Consider the following 19,989-nt stretch of genomic DNA (forward strand, 5'->3'; position numbering starts at 1 on the left):
TTAAGTTTTGGCAGCAAGCACTTTACTGAGCCACCTTTCCAGTCCCTGGGATAACTTCTTTTAATTATATATGTAAAATTTTCCCCAAATGGCAGGTTGTGCTTTTCAATCACCAAATTTAAGAGCTTTAGTGTCTTTACAATTGATGTTATGCAGGAGATTATGAAATCAAGAGGAGCATGCTGGAGAAATGGCCCCATACGCTGTACAACCCTGGGCAATAATCTAAGCACCCACGTAAAAGCCTGGTGCAAAAAGACATATCTGCAACCCAGATTCTGGGGAAGATGAGACAGGTGGGTCCACAGATCTCACTGGTGAACCCCAGGCTCACTGAGGGACCCTGTCTCAAAGAATAAGATAGGGACAATAGAGGAAGCTGAGAATGACTTCTGACCTCCTCACACAATTAGAGAAGTCTTTTGGACCATACACAAACTCTCTAAACACACACACACACACACACACACACACACACACACACACACACACACACCTTGCTTTTAACACTCTATAGAGACTACCTCTTCTGAGTTAAGGAATTGTCCCTTATTAAAGTGCAGAAATCCAAGAGGGTGACACATTAAGTACTTGTCAGTAATTAACAGCTCACCATGAATTAGTTTACCAGCCCCAGCTGGTCACTCCTCCATTTAAATCCAGGGAACACAAACCTGTGAGGGCAGGAATGGACCTACCTCTTCCTTGCACCGCTTTGCCCAAAGATACACCATGAATATTTATCGAAAGGCAAAACAGAGCAAGTGGCCAGGCAAATGAACAATACAACAGAAAGATCCAGGCTGTGATCTGTCTTAAGGTTGAGGAAGGACGGAGTGCAATTCCTTATAATTACCCATCAAGGAAATGGTCAGCAGTCCACAGAGCGAGAAATGAAGGGACCAGAAGTCCACCAACCTCCTGCTGCAATCAGAAGGAGAATTGCTGGGAGCTGCTGGAGCCCTTCCAAGAAGGTACTGGGGTGGATTCTGCTCTGGGCAACCACAGTAAGGTCTGCTGGCTGCAGAGCCATGGGGGACTGAATCCCTGAAAGAGCTACCTTCCACAGAAGGAAGGCTGAATCCGCTCGCCAGGAAAGAGACAAGAAGAGAGAAGTCACACTATAAACAAAATCTTTGACCTGGAGGTGGAATTAAAAACAAAAAACAAAAACAAGCTCAATAAAACAACAAAAATCTTTCTTTCCCAAATGTGATTTGTAACTTGCTGGTGCATATGGTCTTGCTTTTTTTCTTATGATTGACTTCTGCCTGAACACCTGTTACCAAAGGTTGGGCCAGATCAGATGTTTCCAGATTCCTGGCCCCTCCTACCAAGAATTGAAAATAAGGGCTCACACTGCTTTTCAAAAGAAGCGAGCTGTGTTCTGGAGCCCAGCAGTCATACAGATTGAGAGCAGACTGCATGGGTGAGGATAATCAAGGGCCTGGGGTCTTTTTATGGCTGTAAGGGAGAGAGTGGCTGTTTTCTAAAGGGCAGAGTTTGGGGGTAGTCCTCTATCTTGAGTGATAGGTTAACTTATATATAATCATTTTTTTCTAACGTTCATGCCCTTTCCCATAGTGCACCTGACTTTAATCCTATGCACACCCTGTTATACGAATGCCTAAGATGATAAAGTTTTCCTAAAAGTTTACTAGTGAACTCAGTTTTGCGTCATTGCCCATGTACCACAAACTAGTTCAGACTGGGTTGGCCCTTCTTCATACCCAGATACACTGGGAGCGTACTAGGATATAAACTGTCAAAATCTGATCATTATGATGGGGTGGGAGGTCATTCTTCAGAGATTGGAGTTGTATGTAGCCTAGTGCATGCAGGGTTTGAGAAGGTTCTAGGTCACGCTGTTTATAGAGGGTTCTGTGTGTTCATAGTGTGTGCAGATGAAAGAGAAACGTGTGTGTGTGTGTGTGTGTGTGTGTGTGTGTGTGTGTGTGCGCGCGCTCGCGTGCGTGCATGCAAGTGCATGCTATATGCCGGGGATGGAAAGGAGTGTGTGAGTGTGTGCATACAGAATGTGCAGAAGAAGAGTGTATGTGTGTGCGTGTGCATAGTGTGTACAGGTGATGGAGGGGGAGAGTGAGAATAGTGTGTACAGGTGAAGGGGGGAGGAAGAGGGAGAGAATTGTGTGTGCAGGTGAAGGAGGAGTTATGTGTGTAAGCATAGCATGTGCAGGTGAAGATGTGTATGTGTTTGATGGCCCATGATTAAATGGGTTTCTAGACCACTAAACCCTTTGCCTGCCAATCCTATGCCTGATAGCCTTAGAGTCAATGCTCGGTGACAGCCACAGGACCACTGGTGACACTTCGATCTTGATCATTTCTTATATTTTAATAAATTTCAAAATGTCTGAAGGCATTTTTTTTTAAAAAAAATTGTTTCTCCTGAAGAGATTTTTAATACGGATGTAACTCCCCCCCCCACAAAAAAAATAAGCAACCAAACCCCCAACAGCTTGCCCACAACCCTTGTTACTTGATGACCTCCATCTTCACGTCCATCCCTTAAGTGGATAACCTCCCTCATCCTTCACCTGCTCAGCCTAACCTTTCCCAGAAAGAGACACAATCAAAACAAAGGCAGACACAAATGAACAAACTACCGAGTGCAAATGCTAAGTCAGCGTGGCCAAGAAAGACACTGGGGTCCGAGCCGCAGGAATTCTGTGTCAGGGCACCTACAAATATATACTCACTGGGCATGCTCAGCTTGCATCCTAAAGAATTTGGATGAATGCCTCTGGGCATGCTCAACCTTCAACATTCTGCTTAAGGAAAGAAAAGGGAAGAACATTTTTCAAATGAGTTAATGTAGGAGGCGGATGTCTCACTATCAGCTAACAATTGTCCATCTGGTGACAGAACAGAACCAGTGGGAAAGGCAGAGTAGGGTCCCCCCCTTAGGCAGTTACATAGATCGGGGCCGACTCTCCAAAGTGGGGATCTGGGGGATAGTGGACCCTTAGTTTGGATCCTGTATAGTGACCATGTCACAAAGCTCAGGCTCAGAAGCCCCCAGACTCTTCCCTGGACACTTGGCTTCGTATGCACTTGGATATTCAGGCTTGTACCAGGAGTCACTGCAGAGGGAAAACTACAGAGCTCTCTCTGGTTGGTAAACTGTGGGAGGCTAGAAGGTCACCAGAGGACTTCACCTGTTCTGGTAGGCAGCATGGTCCACACTCCACATAGATGGGAATATTAACTGAACACATGGAAATTCCTCCCAGCAGTCTGAGCAAGATTCTCTGTAAATAAAACGAGAGAGTTCCTGGCTTGGAAGCTACTCTCAAGATATATGTGTGAGCCAAACCCGAAGCCCAGGGCCCAGGGCAAGCATCTGTGGAGACGGCAAGGGGCCCTCACCCAGGTTGCTGCCTCAGGGAGAGTCTTACATGAGGGAGAGATGACCCTACCAGTGGAGGAGAGGCCCCTGTGGGCAGCCAGTCTTCCAGGATGCCAGATACCCACAGACAGATTCTGACTCAGGGGTGGTCCAATTTCAACCCATGTAAACATTCAGATTCTGTTTCTGGTTTTGTTTTGTTTTTTTTTTTTCCCTTAAATCCCTTGTATCCATCTCCTTTCTTTAAGAGACCACTCCTGCTGCTGTTGTGGGTCTGTAGCCGGAAGCTGGTTTACTTTGGGTTTTCCTTTGCTTGGTCGGGGGAACCGAATACATGTACTAGGGCAGGTGTTGGCTCTGGTGGAAAGGGCTAGGCTATCCTGCAAAGGTAAGAAGCCACCCTACCACAAGGTAGCAGCTTTGCTTGGTGTTCCCCATGCCCCCAGGTAAGGTTCGAGCCTTCAGGTTTGAGATAAGGTTTCTCTAACCTGCTCAGGCTGTCCTAGGATCCAGGCAGGCCTTGAAGTTCCACATCCTACCTCAACTTCCGGAATAGTGATAATGATGGGACTTCACCACCTAGCCGGATGCTGTTCTTATCTAGAGGGAAGTGTCCTGCAGGGAGGGGAGTCCTAAGGTGCCTTTGTCCCTGGAGGCTCCAATCGTCCCAGCATGAATGGACCCAAAGATCGCTGTTGGATATTTTAAGGGATACTAGTCCAAGACCAAGTAGCTACACTCCCCGCTGACCCAATATGGACTCCGATAAACTCCTGTTTCCCTCTTCAGTGGTGAAAGGAACACAGTGTTTAATGTATGGTTAGTGCCGAGTCCACACAGGGCATTCTGAGAGGGAAAGTATAACCAAGCTTAGGGGTTTGGGGAGAACTACACATTTACTGGTACACTGTAGAAGTGGTGTGGTCCTCAGAAACACCCATTCAATTCTTACAGTAGAAAAAGTGAAAAAGGCACCCTAATGTGCGTGGCCCTGTGAGCATTCCTGTAGGGGTGAACTGTGAAGGTTAACATGCTCTGTACACTAAGCCCAGGACAGCAGCCGTGCCGGCCTTACCATTTTCATAGCAGGTAAATCACTGTGGAGAGGCAGTTTACCCCTTCCTCTCCCTCGTCCTCTTCCTCCTCCTTCTGATCTTCCTTCTACCCCCCCATGTATCTGAGTGTATATGTGTTTGTATGTGAGTGTATGTGTCTGTATGTGAGTGTATGTGTGTATATGTGAGTGTATGTGTGTATATGTGTGTGTATGTGAGTGTATGTGTGTATGTGCCTCTGTATATATGTGCATGTAAGTGTGAGTTTGTATGTATGTATACATGTGTATGTGTGTATGTGTGCATGTGTATATGTATATATATGTGTGTGAGTATGTGTGTGTGTATATGTATGTATTGTACATGTGTATGTGAGTGTGTGTATGTGTGTATGTATGTGTGCATGTGTGTATGTATGTATATGTGTGTATATGTGCACGTGTATATGTATATATGTGTGCATGTATGTGTGTATGTGTGTGTATGTGTGAGCATGTATGTGTGTATATGTGTGTATGTGTGCATGGGTATATATATATACATGTGTGTGTGTCTGGTGTGTGTGCATGGGGCAGTGGGTATGTGGTAATTGCATATGTGTGGTTACCCATCTGTGTGAGCATGTTTACGTATCTGTGTCAGTATGGGTGCATTTCCACATGCATGGATGTACCTGCCTACAGAGGTGAGAGGACAACCTCAGGTGGTTCCTCAGGCACCATCCATCTTGATTTTGAGACAATTGTGTCATTGGTCAGAACTCACCAAGTAGTTAGTTGTGCTGGTCAGCAAGCCCTGGAATTGTCCTGCTGCTGCCTTCCCAGTGCTGAGATGAAAAGCATACAGCACCAAGCCTAGCTGTTATCCCTACAGGAAGTGGCTTCAGCTTTAATTTATTTTTTATTTAAGTTTAAGCATTGTGAGAAGCCGTGGAACAAATCTCTGTGAACCAATTTTGTTTTGTGTGAATGGACTTATTTGAGAAAAAAATTAGCCTAGCTCGTAAATATACACACTCATTTCTTTTAAAAACGTCTCTGCTGGCCAACGCCAGGAACTGAAGGCAGGAGTCTCTCTGTTGGTGGCTCAGGGCGCAGTGACCAGCCTCGAAATCATATACACAAAAATAGAAGCAATATACTGTATTTACATATGTTTGTGAACATGAATGCATACATACATATAACATACATGGATACATGCATATATGTAACAATAATAACCAAAGGAAAGAGGCTATCGAGTTGAAAATGGGGGTCATGAAGGGGTGCAGGAGGGAAAGCCAGGCGGGGCCGGAGGGATGACATGGAGGGATAAAGTGGTGTAATTCTATTTCAATTAAAAACACATTTTGGAAAAGGAAAGCTTTGAGCACTCCTGGCTTTTTCCCCACATTGTAGAGTTTGACCTTTGGTTCTCTGCTTGTCTCGAAAGCCCTCTGCTGATCGAGCCGTGTCTCCATCTCACCCCCTTTCTTCTTAAGGATGGTTGAAGTATATAGGGAAAGAAATGAAGTGAGAGTGAGATGTGGTCTTGTTGGGAAGCGTGAGTGAGATGATATGTTTAAACGTATTTAAATTTTTCTTTAAGAGTGCTTTTGGATCCAGATCATGAACAGAGTCTGTGTTAGGCCAGAGCAAAGTTCAGATGATCAGAGGAATCCAAGCCGGAAGGAAATCCAATCACCTCAACATTGTTTCTGTCTGTTAAGTGGAGCACCTCACCTCATCTATGAAATCAACAGACATTTTAATTACACACTTCAAAAAACGGTTTAGTCTGGCACATTGCTTAAGCAAGTATAGCACAAACAAGTTAAAACCACAACAAAACAATAACAAAACAACAACAACAACAACAACCCTGTAAGTCATGGCATGATCAAACGAAAGGCTGCAGTGAGATTGCAGTCACCCCAGGGCGTGGGGCGGTAGAACATGCTAGTTCCAGGGTCAGAGGAAAGAGAGCAAGGTGGGTTTGGCCTGCCAGCGGCTCCTGTGAGAAACCCAGCTCTCCCGTGTGAGAAATGGAGGTCCCGCCACAGACTGTACAAGTCCGATCTCGCAGGTGCAGAGCTGCTCTTCAGGCTGTGCTGCAGGCGCCTTCCTGTTCAGCTGTGAACAACGTGTAAGTGACCGCCAGTCTGGGCATTGCTTCTAGGAAAGGGTAGACTATGCACAGCAGGAGGGGCCATCAGTTTGCCTGGGTGCCCGACTGTTCTGAGGAGAGAAGTGGTGAGGGAGCTCCAGGACAGGACATCATAGCCCTCCGGTTCTGACTGCTGAGCTTGTGTCAGAGCCATGAGTCTCCGAGACAGAATGAGAGCTCATCGCATGGGCAGGACAGATTAGCAAGTGATGTCAGAGGGCCAGGGTTCCTTGTGGTCTCTGCCCGCCTACTCAGGGAGGCATAGTTTATTACATAAGCAATCTTTTTGATCAAGTAAAACCCCTTTTTGTTTTTTTAGTATTGTTTAGATGCCCACACTGAGACTTAAAAGAATTCCTCTGTTCAAATGCACTGAGCCTACCTTGCTGGACCTACTTGCCAGCCTGGCTCTCTCCACCTGACCTGCTGCGCCCACCCAGCCCGCACCCAGATCTCAACCACCTGGTAATTGCAGCCATTAAATTGAGGTGATTCACCCACCTGGCTCTCCTGGCTGGAGCCTTAATTAGACTATTCCTGCTGCTGTGGGGGCCCTACTTCGGCCCAGTCTAAACCTCGGTTAAGAGATGCCGGCGATAAACATGTTTAAATAGAGTCACTGCTCTTGGGTTCACTGAGCAGGGACACATTTTATTTTTGTTAGGACAGAAAATGGCGTTAAATTGGTTTATTTATATGGGACTGTGGACACCTGGAAGAGACTCCTTGGGCTGGGTTTGCTTCAGTGACTGAACAGAAGCGGGGGCCTGTCTGGTCGAAACTGGGCAGTATGTCCTGTGGTTTTCCTATTTTTAATTAATTAATTTAATTAATTTTTAATTTTTAAATGAGAGAGCGAGGGAGAGAGAGAGGGAGAGAGAGAGAGAGAGAGAGGGAGAGAGAGAGAGAGAACATGGGTATTACGGCACACTATAATCCCAGCACTTTGGGAGGCAGTAGGATTACTTTTAGTTGGGTGTTAGGGGCTGGGATACATAGTGAGTTCAGGCCCATTTTAAATAAATGAGAAATAAGAAAGAGAGGATGGGGATGAAAGGAAGGAAAGAAGGAAAGGAGGAGGGAAGGAAGGAAGGAACTAGGAAGAAGGGAAAGACCCAGGAAAAGCATCCTGGGTGGTAGAATGATTTAGAGCCGTCGTTTGTCCAAACTCTCATGGGGAAGACCGACGAAACCGTAGAAAAACAGACGAAGTAAGAGACTGTGGCGTAAACTCCACAGCCAGTTTGGAAGACGGAGTAATATTAAAAAACACTGGAGTGGACGGCCAGCCTGTGGGACAAGGAGTTTTTAAAAAGGCATTTTGTCTAGGTGACTGGGAAAAAAAAAAAACTGAACCAACCATGTTTTATTTTTAAAGATTGCCTCATGACGTCGAGTGGCCGGCTAAGTGTGCTGCGGGCACACAGACTCCCTTGCCGCACAGTGGTAGGTGCTCCTGGGTGTGGCCAGAAGCAGCACCCTCTGTCCAAGTCCCCATTCCAGGCTGTCCTCCTGCCACCCACCTCCTTGTCTATTCGTTATTTACCACAAAGGCCAGGAGCAGAAGGGAGAGCTAATTTAGATACTGAAAGCAAATACTCTCCCAAACAGGACAGCTTGTTGCCTACTTGCAAACGGACCCTAAAATGTCATTACATTGTAGAAGGGTTAAAAACACTGAATCTTGGCCGTGACCTTTCCACAGAGGAGTGAAGTTTAACCTGAAGCAATGTTTACACCGAGGCTACCATGCCTCTTAGTTTAGAGCTCCCTGCTCCCAGCAAAACGCAGAATTATTTTTCTCCTCTCAATTTTTGTGTCTCCCAGATTAATTACATTGGGGTAATTTAGAATTGCGTACTCTGACTCCAGATCGTGTTTGGGGGGGGGAAGCTAGGAATGCCTGCTTCTGTGCTGTCATTCCACACTGAACCATTTAAGACACAGCATGCCCCGATCCAATAATATAGCAGGGGTTTGTGTTCAATGAAGCGAACAGAGCGGTATGTCATAGCAAGTTAATATTTAAAATATAGGCGGCAAGCTCACCCTGGGCTCGGTGCTGAAATACGGGCTTGTCAGCAAGTCCCAGGAATTCCAGGCTTCCCGAGTTTGTACAAGGAGCCGTGTTCCTCTGCTCTCCAAAGACTGTATGCAGAGCCGAGTTCCCGTAGCCTGAGTGGAGTGAAACAAAATTTAAATTTGCAAGAGGAGACAGAAATAAAAAAAAAAAAAAAACAAAGAAAGAAAGAAGAAGAAGACGGGAGAAGGGAAGGGAAAGAAAATACCAACTAAATAAAGCACAAAACCCACAAAAGATCCTCCAAACAATGGTGCTGTGTGACGGGAGCTCTCCCCTAACAGCCTCCAGTGTTTAACATATTGAAACGGTTCATCTTCCTTCAATGGACTTTAATAACTCTGCCAGGTAAGAAGCTGTGTACCATGCTTCTTCATGTTGTCTCGCCCGCTCAACATATCTGTACTGATAGGCTCATCTAGCTAACTTTACGGCCTCGGTGTGCAGAGCCCAGAGAGCTCCAATATTACCCTCATCAATAACCCGTCCCTAGCTCCCCTCCATTCCTCACGCCTTCCCGGTGCCCTTCCCCAACTAATAAGGGCGCTTTGCCACGATTGCTGATCAATATGTTCGGGCACCTGTTCCCTTCACTCACCTCACCCCGCTAAAGCGTGAGACAAAGGGACAGATATGATTTTGACTAGATCTTGTGGAGGAACAAGAGACCCCAATCTGCAAAGTGTCCCTTTGGGGCCAATTTACACAGATAACCAATTTTTACCACTGGGATTCTTCTCTGGTTTGTTCCCCAGCCATGGTGCCTGGGAATAAACACAGACCTCACTGGGTTTCACGTTACCCAAGCACTACTATGACCGTCCCACGTTAATGCATTTGTCAACGATGAATGAGCTGCAGGAAAAACGTAAATACTGTATTTATAAACGTGTCATCTGTGCCTGTGGATCCCGGATCCTAATTTCTGTGTCTCAGTTTGGATTTTTAACTGTTCACTGTTCTCTCTCTCTCTCTCTCTCTCTCTCTCTCTCTCTCTCTCTCTTTCCTCTCTCTCATATTAGAACAATAAAGCTTTTGATTTTGTAATCATTTTGATCCCCGGATTTCAGATATATTATGAGCTAAAGAATCAGAGGTGGGAATTGAGCATCGGTATGAACCTGTCCATGTTGAGGCAGAAGGACCTTGTCTCCTGCCTACACACGGACCAAACTAAAACACTCTCCAAAGGTTAGCAGCACAAACCAAGCTGATCATGTGTATCAGAAGTGTGTCAGCCTGGATTTCAACAGGGAGAGATAAAAAACACTCACTACCACACTAGAAAGCTGCTGCAGCTGAAAACAGTGGCATTTCTTTAAAAATCCACACCTAAGAGAAAGGCCGGCTAGGACTGCCCTTTGTAACTCTTTTGGACAAAGCTGAAGAGTAAGTCGAGAGTCTCCCCAGAATTCACAGCTAGGCAGAGACGCCTCAGGTTGGAGGCTGTTCTTGCTGACCTGCCTCATCATACGTTTGAGGCGGTGAGCGCCGCACGTGTCCAATCATAAACTATTACCTACAGCCGTTACAGTGTCAAATAGAAAACCACTAATCGAAATGAGGAGTGTACCTAGTAGAGAAAGAGCCAGTTTCTGGGTTATAATTTTTAAAGCTGTGCACCATATACCTTTTGGGCCAACAGACTTTAGCCTGTACTTTCCAGGAGGCATGAGAGAAAGAAGAAGAAGAAGGATAATTTCTAAACTAAGGTCTGTTTATGTAGGTTGCTATTTGAATGTTTCAGCTTTACTGGGTAATCTGTTTTTTTTTTTTTAATCAAAATTTATTTTTAGCTTTTATTTTTTTTTTCTCAGAGAAGTCTTTTGGGTACAGTTAAGAATGGCTTCGCACTGGTCACATCTGCATAAAATTACAAGGAAACAGGAGACTCGACACCGGTCACTGTGTGGCCTCAGTATAACAAACCATACGGTGTCCATGGACACTTCCCGTGCGTGAGGATAGCTGACTTTGCTTATAAGAAAAATCCCACTGACTTCCAGGAATCCAAGAAACTCTTGAAATTGTGACTCCAGAGCTATCCATGAAAAGGAGAGAGCAAAGCAAAGATTTTAAATGTTCTGTTTAAGCCCCACAGACTAATCGTGCATCATCACCGCACGGTGGAATGGTTCCCTGTGCCCAGCTCCTCCTGTGTCTCCCGCCCATCAGAGAGGAGGAACACAGACAGATCTCCCACTCGGCAGCTGTAGAGGTTAGCACCAGCGTCCTCCTGTTTAGGGAGCACATCCCAGTGAAGCCTTCATAACGGTAAAACACACACGGAAGAGATCCCAGCGTAGAGCTCTGACCCTCGGCCAGAATGCAAAATTCACGACTCAAATTTTGATTCACTTGTGGAAGCATTATAAATTAAGTATGGAGAATTTCTATATCCTCAGTCTGTAGAATAAAGCAATTTCTAAAAATAGAACCTCTGTTCTTAAAAAAAGTCCACGAAAGTCAAGATCTGAAGAGCAGGAAAATAATCAATTTAGCACAAAATGCAGGGTTTATTAAAATGCAGCAATCGCTTTTCATCACGGGGTATGATTGTTTATCTGTGTCTATTTTTTCAATTTTAGATAGTTCTTATTTATTGGTTTATCTGATATATTTGAGATGCGAGTGTGAGCTTTGATGAATGAATATTCCTCGTATGTTAAGGAGAGTTAACAGGGAATTCTGGCCCAACACTAACTGTAAACACCAGCAGTCGCTGCACTTCCTTCTGCTGCTCAGTGTTTGCCTGGAGTCCGGCAAACACCAGCTTCTTCTGACTGGGAATTGTCTTTCCCCTGATGGAATGTCATAAAATCACATTGTAGCTGTTCCAAGGGTCAGGCAGGGGTCAGGATTTCCCCATTGTTTTTGATGGGGGAAAACAAGGTAGAGTTCAGAGTTCTCCTTCACTGGGAGGAAGGGGCTGAGGATCAAAGTGTCACCTCCCCGCCTGAGGGCACAATGGATGTGCTCTTAATATTTCGCTGTAAGCGGCACCCGATATCTAAGGCGAGCCAAGCTCTTGCAGGCGCACGCAGTTCACATAGCTTGCTTTACAGTCTAGCCTTGCTGGCAACCTTAAGAGCAAACAGAAGCTGGGTGAGATCGAGAGGGAAAGATGGTAAGACTGCAGGATCTTTATCCTGAGGACCCCAAGTGTGAGCAGTGGAGTGGGTGGGAGTCTATGTGCAATGTGTGCGCTTATAAAAACATCTTCCTGCCTGGGTTAGGGTGTCTGACAACTGCCCACACCTGGGTGCCAAACGAGGAAGATAAACATGTGTTCTCTCAGAATTCGGCAAGAAACCCCATATGCCCACGATAAAATTGACGTGGGTAATTACTTTGGTCTTCTGTAGCATTATCTGCAAATGCAGAATTCAGACGATCCTTGCTAACATCCCTAAAATGGCCTTTCAAAGAATCGGTGAATTAATTAAAAGAGCTCGCTTCTCCCTTTGGGGGACGTTCTCGTGCTCATACAGTAAATCAGTCCTTGAGGTGCGTTGGAAAATTCTCAGCGAGAGCCTCCGTTAGTTCCGTGGGCTTGTAAGTGCCAGAGCATTTCTCATAAGCAGTGGACTTGTTTGACAGAACCCCCTGGATGATCTCAGAAAGAAAAAGGAGACACCAGCCACAGCTGCTCCTGTAAGGCAGCTTGCCCGTCCTGGGCCTGGGATGGGATGCAGTGAGCACACCATAGTCTAAGAAACACTGGGGGGATTTCAGGGCTGATTTTATTCCCATTCAATCATTAAAACTATAATAACTCACTCTTCGAGACAACATGCCATAAAGATACTCCCATCCTCCTGAGCAGGGCTTTCTGCAATCATTCTTCCTTCTGGACCAAGACCATCCTTTTCCTCTCTTTAACTGGGCTCCAGAATAGTTCTCACTGACTGCAGTGACACCTACTGCTGGCAGACTTGTTCTACCTGGGTATGAGGCACAGCCAGGGGAACTTCAGAGGGAATCTGAAGACAAGCTGAGCCTGATTCTGAGGTGCAATTACCCCCCTAGCACCAGATCCCATTCCTGGACAGGTTCTAAACCGGAAACCAGCACAGCGCACGGGGTCCTGAGAAATTGCCTGTCCCTACAGTTTCCCTTGGCTTCCCATGCCACCCTCCTGTAACCGAGCGCCTTGTGTCTCAGTATAAACCACCACCTGATTAAGAAACTAGTCATCCCAGCCGCCACAGCTTTCTACACTGAGCTGTGCCTTTCCTTTTAACAAAAGAATGCTAATTTTCTCTCAGGAGCATCTGTGACCCATTCACGAAACAGCTCAGTGGAGATATTGTTTTAAATCACGATCTTTGTTACCTTCCCAGTCTTAAAAATATGCCAGCAAATATTTACATCTGAGGCCAGGATTTGAAAGACGCTCACTGGAATGTTTCCCTTGCCAATGGACAGGGATGCGTTTGCAGCCAGGTTTTCCTCTTATGCACGTCTTCGAGTGACATAAAAGAGAGAGAGAGAGAGAAATCCCAGGATCTTGGTTAAAATAGTTTAGGGGTGACCCTGCAAACTTTGTGCTGTAAAGGACACCGTGACTCTGTTTTCTCTGTAATGGCAGCAGCACCTCCACTCACCTCCCGGCCTGCTAGGCGATTCCAGTTCCGTGAACTACTACGGAACAATAATCCAGCATTAAGGGAGAATCCTTCTGTCTGCGAATTGTGGGTCCTAAAGAAAGTCCATGGGTAACATCTGCAATCATGTGGCCAGTGGGCTCTTCCTTTGTTTTGGTTTGGAAGAGAAAAATCAAAGGACAGAGGAGCCCGCGTCCAGCTCACCCTCTGCTATTTTGTAAGCTCACATATATTCGGATGTGTGTGTATTTTATGTGTTTAGCATACACGAGGAGTGTGTAAATCTAAGATATATAAAACAGGAGCACTAAACACAATTTAAACACGTAATAAGGATTTCATTCTCCTCACACAGCACATACAATTGCAGCCGTGAAGATGCTCATCAGGATCTCTGGGGATAATAACGGCTGGGTTCTGAATGGCTGTCCTTAAAGATCCGACAATGGGAACAAACGCACCACACCCATTAACACAGTTGCAAAAGTTGAAGCCAGAGAAGTTGTTCCGAGGAACCAATTATTGTCTCTTACTCCATAGTGCCACCGCATGGAGTGATATTCGAATATAATTCAACGGCTTCCTACTCGGGGAGCAGTCTGCTAATAACACTAGGGACAGTTGCAGAAGGCAGCAAAGAGGGGGTAGCCCGTCTTCTCCCCGGCGTGGGAAGTCCAAAACGTTGCCTCGTGAAAACAGAGATGCCCCGTTGCTCAGAGCACAAATGCACTGTAGTAAACACAAAGCCACTGCCGCTCTATTCCATCACTAAAAGGGAGCCATTTGGTAAAAGGATTCATTACACATTTTCTATTTAAATCAGTTTATAAGAACCAGATGTTAAGCTTCCCTTGATAGGAAAGGAGGAATTATAAATGAATTAAACGGATTCTTTTTTTCAGTCCACCTCTTACTGTCCCCTTGTTCTCTGCGCACTGGAGTCCTGATAATCACCTGGATGTGCGCTATTCTAATATCAATGCTGGTGTCTCTGTCAGTTCTTCTCTGAGACATTGCATGAAAAATGAGGAGATCCCATCACATCAAAAGCCTGCTTTTTGTTTTGTATTTTAGTGCAAACATCAGGGGTCCCAAATCACACCAACCAGAGCATTTTAGGATCAAAATAAAATAAAATAAAATAAAATCTGTGCCTAAGAAGCACATCTATAAAAAAAATTCAGCCCAGTCTTAAGTTCTGAGCTTAATAAAGCACTTGGTTTCAGATTTTCACGACCCCTTGTCAATTGGTTGTAAAATATAAATTACAGTTCCATCAAGTTTGAGAGCTGTTTTCTGTTGTCCTGTGGAAGGCGCTGTCCTTGGGAGGATGCCCAAGCCAGCCAGGAAAAGTGTTTCATGTTCTCCCCCTGGGCTCTGCACCCTACATGGTCTGCCACCTGCAGAAGCTTGCCCTAGTAATTGTCCATAAAGGAGCTTTAATTAAATGCTCGACATGGATGGTCTCCCCAGAAGCTTCACCACTCAAACATTTCTAAAGAGCAGGGCTTACAGTAAGCTGCAGGGAACTGGAAGAGAAAGGACCCGGTGGGGTGGTGCTGCTGTCCCCAGGAAGGGCCCCGTTGAACTCAACCTTAACGATCTCTCCTCCGTTACCTAACTTCAACACTATTTTTTCCTTAGACTGCATTAATGAATCCGATAAATAAAGCATGGTATCACCCATCCGGAATGGACATTAATTTTAGAACAAAACATTAATCAATTTAAATTTATGTACTAATGCAGACACAATCAATTTCAACTTCTTATGACAATTAGCAAGGCTTTCGCTACATCTCTAAAACACACTGACCCATCAATTATGGTTTGCATCAAAGTAATGCTAATGACGCCACCTCAGTCCTTGGGCTGTCAGCAGCCCACCCGATTGGTCAACGGGAACGCAGCAGCAAATCAATTAATATAAATTATACATGCATGGAAAGATGGGTTAATATCATAAGTTAATTTAATTAATTGTGTTTGATTAAATGAGGTGCTTTCATTAGCCCACTTAGCCACGAACCATATATACATCATCATAATCCTTTTACAAGCTCAGCCACCCAGACGGCAGGCCTGACATCCACGGGGCGTATTCAAATCGCCGGCCTCAGCCATGCAAACCCTCCCTGCATAATTAACAGCTAAACGAGCTGCAGTCACTTAAGCTGAAAAGAAAACTGTTCCCATCAACCTCTCTGATACTGTTTAAATTGAAGATGTCATGGGTAAAACAAAGGTGAACAGACGATGGTAATTAAAAATTAAAAAGGACAAGGGGGAATTTTCAGCTAATGGAGGCAAAGTGGAGACAGGACCGAGGTTCTTGCAGATTCAAGTGTGGGTGTCAGGTCACCCCGGGACTTGTCTTCCCTGGGCTGTGCTAAGCAGGAGCATCTGCGGGGATCAGGAAGATGGACCTGGATGTAGACAGGGGGGACAGAGACGAAATCCAGAGCCACTGTATCGGGAGCAAATGAAATTGCTGCGTGAGGCCGGTGGCATCCTGCCCTGGGGCTCTGAGCACTGGTCATGTTCCCAGCCATGGCTGTGATGTCAGGTATCAAGCAGTGCCTATGGAGGGGCCTCACCCAGCGTCTAAGCCTAGTGTTCATTAAATGGATTTTTGTTCAGACGATGTGGCAGAACCTTGACATAAAATATAGGGGTGTCCAATGGAAGTTATTCATTCCTTCCTGGTTCGATGCACAACCTTCCAGGGATGGTGTTAATTCACGCTGCTTCCCAAAGCATAACAAATCGTGGGGCTTGTGTCGCAGAGGCATCCCCAGGCCTGCACTGTAGCTCCCAGGAATAGTCTAGGCACAGCAGTGGTGGGAACGTTCTAGAGGCCATGACTGCGACGTGGGGCCGAAAGTGGGAGGGTGGCAGGTAGAGTAGAGGGAGCAAAATTCAGCACACGAGAGGTCCCACCACGCCGAGGCCAGCGTGATTTATGCATCTGTTACAAGTGGTCTCCCTTCCTCATTGCAATATGGGTGCTGCAGCCCATTTGCAGCAAGATGATGGAATCCTGACAGAGGGGCGTCTATGCCAACTGCAGGGAAGACTAGCATGCATGTGGTCATTACCATGAGTAACAGGACTTCATAGAAGAAAAAAACATAAACACTGCAGACAGACAGTGCCTCTCCACAGATGTATTCAATTACCATTTGCCGGAGAGACAGGCCCACGACTTGAGGGAGAGGGGGCAGAACAGACTTCATTATAATTTGTTTTGGCAGCAAGAAATAGCCTGTTCCTTCCTCTACCAGCTGTGGAGAGATCTCCTACTTCTATGCAGAAGAAAAACTTGATATGAATGTAAATTCTGCACGTGCGCATGTGCATGGTGTCTCTGCAGAACAGGAAATAGAGCTAACGAACGCGTGTGTCCTTCCCCACGGCAGGATGCTGTTGGTCTGTCAGCGTCAGCTGAATCCGAGGCTCTCGCCTATGACAACTGTCCTTTCTGGCAGAGATCATGGTGTCCAGATGCTATTGGTTAGGTGTAGCCTGGTCAACAAACTTCTGCCTCTATCTCTGGCCGTTGCTTGGCCTCATGTTGTCCTCTGAGTATCATTTCTTCTGGAGAGAGAGGGAGTCACACTCCTCCCATTGTGGTGTTTGAGGTTTACATCGTCCAGCTAGCAAGTGCTTATAACTATGACACGGCCAGTCTCAAAGAGGTGTTGAGCCTTCATTATCATTAGCCTATCTTGCAAGGTTTCCATCACCCGAAGAGGACAGCACATCCTTTGTGTTCTAGTCAATGTCACTGTGTCAAGTGCATGACTCATTTACTCTATGTTACAACTAGTGATTTCAAGAGCCTCCGGTGGGACTGGAGAGATAGATGGTCAGTGGTTAGGAGCCCGTGCTGCTTTTTTCCAGAGGAACTGAGTTTGGATCATCAAATCTGTCAGGGGTTCATCACCACCTGTAACCCCAGCTCTAATCTGTCTCCTCCTGTTTCTCCAGGTATCTGAACTCATGTTTTCCTGTCTCTGTCTCTGTGTCTCTGTGTCTCTGTGTCTCTGTCTCTCTCTCACACACACACACACAAACACACACACTCACACACACACACACACAATTGTGATTTTTATTTTGAAGCTTGGTCTTGGTCTATGTAGACCAGCCTGTTGTTGGATCCAGACAGACCCACCTGCCTCCTGAGTGCTGGGATTAAAGTCACGTGCCACCACACTTAGGTGATACATAGTTTTATTAAGGATTCCTTCTGTGATTAGAGCCCCAGCATCCATTTCTGTCCTCTGTTTGTAGAAGGCTGTCTCGAGTCAGGCTTCCGAGACTGTTAGCCCAGAACAGTCCCGTCCAAGGACCTATTTTTCTGTAAGATGTTTGAGGTTCCAGAGTCTGGAGTCGCACAGATCATCTCCTGCCTTGGCTCCCTGTTTGCTCCATTCATTGTCGTGACTCAGTTTATCCATGTGGGCAGATGGGTAACCATCAGAGCAGAGAAACAAGCTGGACACCTTCTGTCAGGAACTGCATGAGGAGGGCCATATTTTGAGTAAGGAAATTAGTGGCTCTCCCATTTATTGAGAACTTTGAGACTCAGAACTATAGCCACGTACATTGCAGTTCTGAGATGTGCTTGTTCCTGTCTTTCTTCCTCAATAAGCCACGCCCACAGCAAATTATTAGTCAAAGATTAAAGAAGTTTTTGAATCCGGTAATAAATTGGTATATAAACCTGAGCCGACTCTCTGGGTACATGGCCAGCTATTCTATTCTACCTTTGTAATGTCGCAGGACTGCAAAATTCCTGGGACCCAGCACACACTCCTTCCAGGGAGACTTTAAAGCGGCTAGCTAGATCCCAAGAAAACATCATACTGGGTGAAATGAATCAAAGAGGGGCATCACTGTTTAGGAGTGTATGGGTTTTAGCCCGAAGACCTAGAGGAATTTGCTTGAGGGTTCCTGTTTAGATTTTACTTCTCATAACGCTGTGACCAACTACCAGAGAAAACAACATAGTGGGACAAGGGTTTATATTGGCTCCCAGTCTGAGAGAACAGTTTATCCGGAAGGGCAGACAGGACAGAGGGAATAGCCTGTGGTTTGACAGCAGGTTTGTGAGCCAGCTTGCTGAAACTCACCTCACAGATCTCTGAAGGAAGCGAAAACAGGGAAATAAATGGAGCCAGCTCTAAAGCTCAAGGTCTGTGTCCACCCGATGGATAGATACTCACTTCCCTCAGCTAGGCTGTACTTAACACCTCCACAACTTCTCCAAACAGCTCCAGCCGCTGAGGGGAAAGCATTCTCAAGAAGCCCAGAGATCAGGTCAGTAGGAGAAACAGTTTGAGGTGAAATCCACTGTTACTGTTGGCAGACAGTAACAGTTACTCTGGTGCCGAGGTGTGGGGGCAGCAGAAAGTTCTCTGCTTTGGGTTCAGGGAGGCAGCATCTCAACATCTCTTGTGTGCCTGTGTTCGCCTCTCAGGCAGTGAGGAGCCCAGGTTTGTACCCAGCAGGGGGAAAGCAGACAGCTGTGGAAAACCAATGCCTGTACGAATTCCAAATAAAATTGCTGAATTAAATCTTAAAATTAAGATTCTCAAATGCAAGATTCAGGTGATATTGTGGGGGAGAGAAAACTTTATCCAATCTGAGGTCATGGAAACACACAGCTGAAAGGAAAGGTTATGCAAATGAGCTATTGTGATGTGGTCGCTCGAACCTTAACAGGGGGTGGTGTGGGGGAAGGGGTGGAGGTGGGGCTTTGGGGGGTGGAGGGGTGGGGGAAGGGGTGAGGGTGGGGCTTTGGGGGGTGGGGGGAGGGATGGGGGTGGGGTGGGGGTGGGGGTGGGGTAGAGGGGTGCTGTGGTGGGATGGGGGTGGGGAGGGTGGGGAATAGGCTTGGTGGCGGGGGGATGGGAGGGTGGGCAGCTGTGTGGGGTAGTCTGTGCATGCGTGAGCAGGAACCCAGACTGTAAATTTCGGTTCCTGTCTGTTGTGTGAGGTGCATTTGGCTGTCCTCCAGAGCTTAAGTTTTTTCACTTAGACAACCAACCTGGTAGTTCTCAGGTGCCCTATGGGATTGAGTGCTGGGCATCGGATTATTGCCTTCTCAGGGAAACAGAATGAGCTTCACTTCCTGACAGCCTAAACCTTCACTCGGAACCCACGTGAGTCAGAAGACACTCTGAGCAGGGGAAAGGAGGCATGAGGGCCCCAGAAACAATGGCGTAATGGAGAAATTGCTTCTGCAACACAGCTGGAAAGAGATGTGTGGGAGCAGCTGAAAAGAGGTATCTATTTGGTACCGCCTCCGTCCTGAGAGAGACACTGCAAACCGACCGACCGTCAACCCCATAGTCACGCAGAAATATTCCAGAGATGCCTCCTGACCCCTGGCTTGCTCTTCCTGAAGTTGTTGGAACCCTCTTAGATGTATATCGCATTTGTAGTTAGGCAGAAGGAGGAGGGAGGGTGGGCAGGAAGTCAGGGGAATGCTTGCTACGCAAGGGTGAAGACCTGAGTTCAGTTCCTGGCACCCACAGTTACAGAGCTGAGCTTAGTGGTGGTGTGTGTGATGGGGAAACAGAGGCAGGAGATAGCAGGTAGCTGCAGCTCACTGATCACTCAACTTGGCTGAACCCATGAGCCCCAGATTCACTGAGAAACCCTGCCTCAAAAAATAAGGCAGAGAGTGAAGGAAGATGATGTCAACTTACATCCTCTTTC

General features: G+C 46.2%; 1 long non-coding RNA gene across 2 annotated transcripts; it reads right to left on the minus strand.

Annotated features, from left to right (window-relative positions):
- Positions 1-17,479: 17,479 nt before the first annotated feature.
- On the minus strand, positions 17,480-18,926 carry LOC134483067 (uncharacterized). Of its 2 annotated transcripts, none has more exons than XR_010059911.1 (2): positions 18,399-18,926; positions 17,480-17,781 (listed from the first exon to the last, which is right to left on the minus strand). It is a non-coding gene; the product is annotated as an uncharacterized LOC134483067 (long non-coding RNA). The 2 variants fall into 2 exon arrangements; XR_010059912.1 differs by having other exon boundaries at positions 18,492-18,920.
- Positions 18,927-19,989: the final 1,063 nt, after the last annotated feature.

Source organism: Rattus norvegicus, chromosome 18 (assembly GCF_036323735.1).
Source record: "Rattus norvegicus strain BN/NHsdMcwi chromosome 18, GRCr8, whole genome shotgun sequence".
Taxonomy (NCBI): Eukaryota; Metazoa; Chordata; class Mammalia; order Rodentia; family Muridae; genus Rattus; species Rattus norvegicus.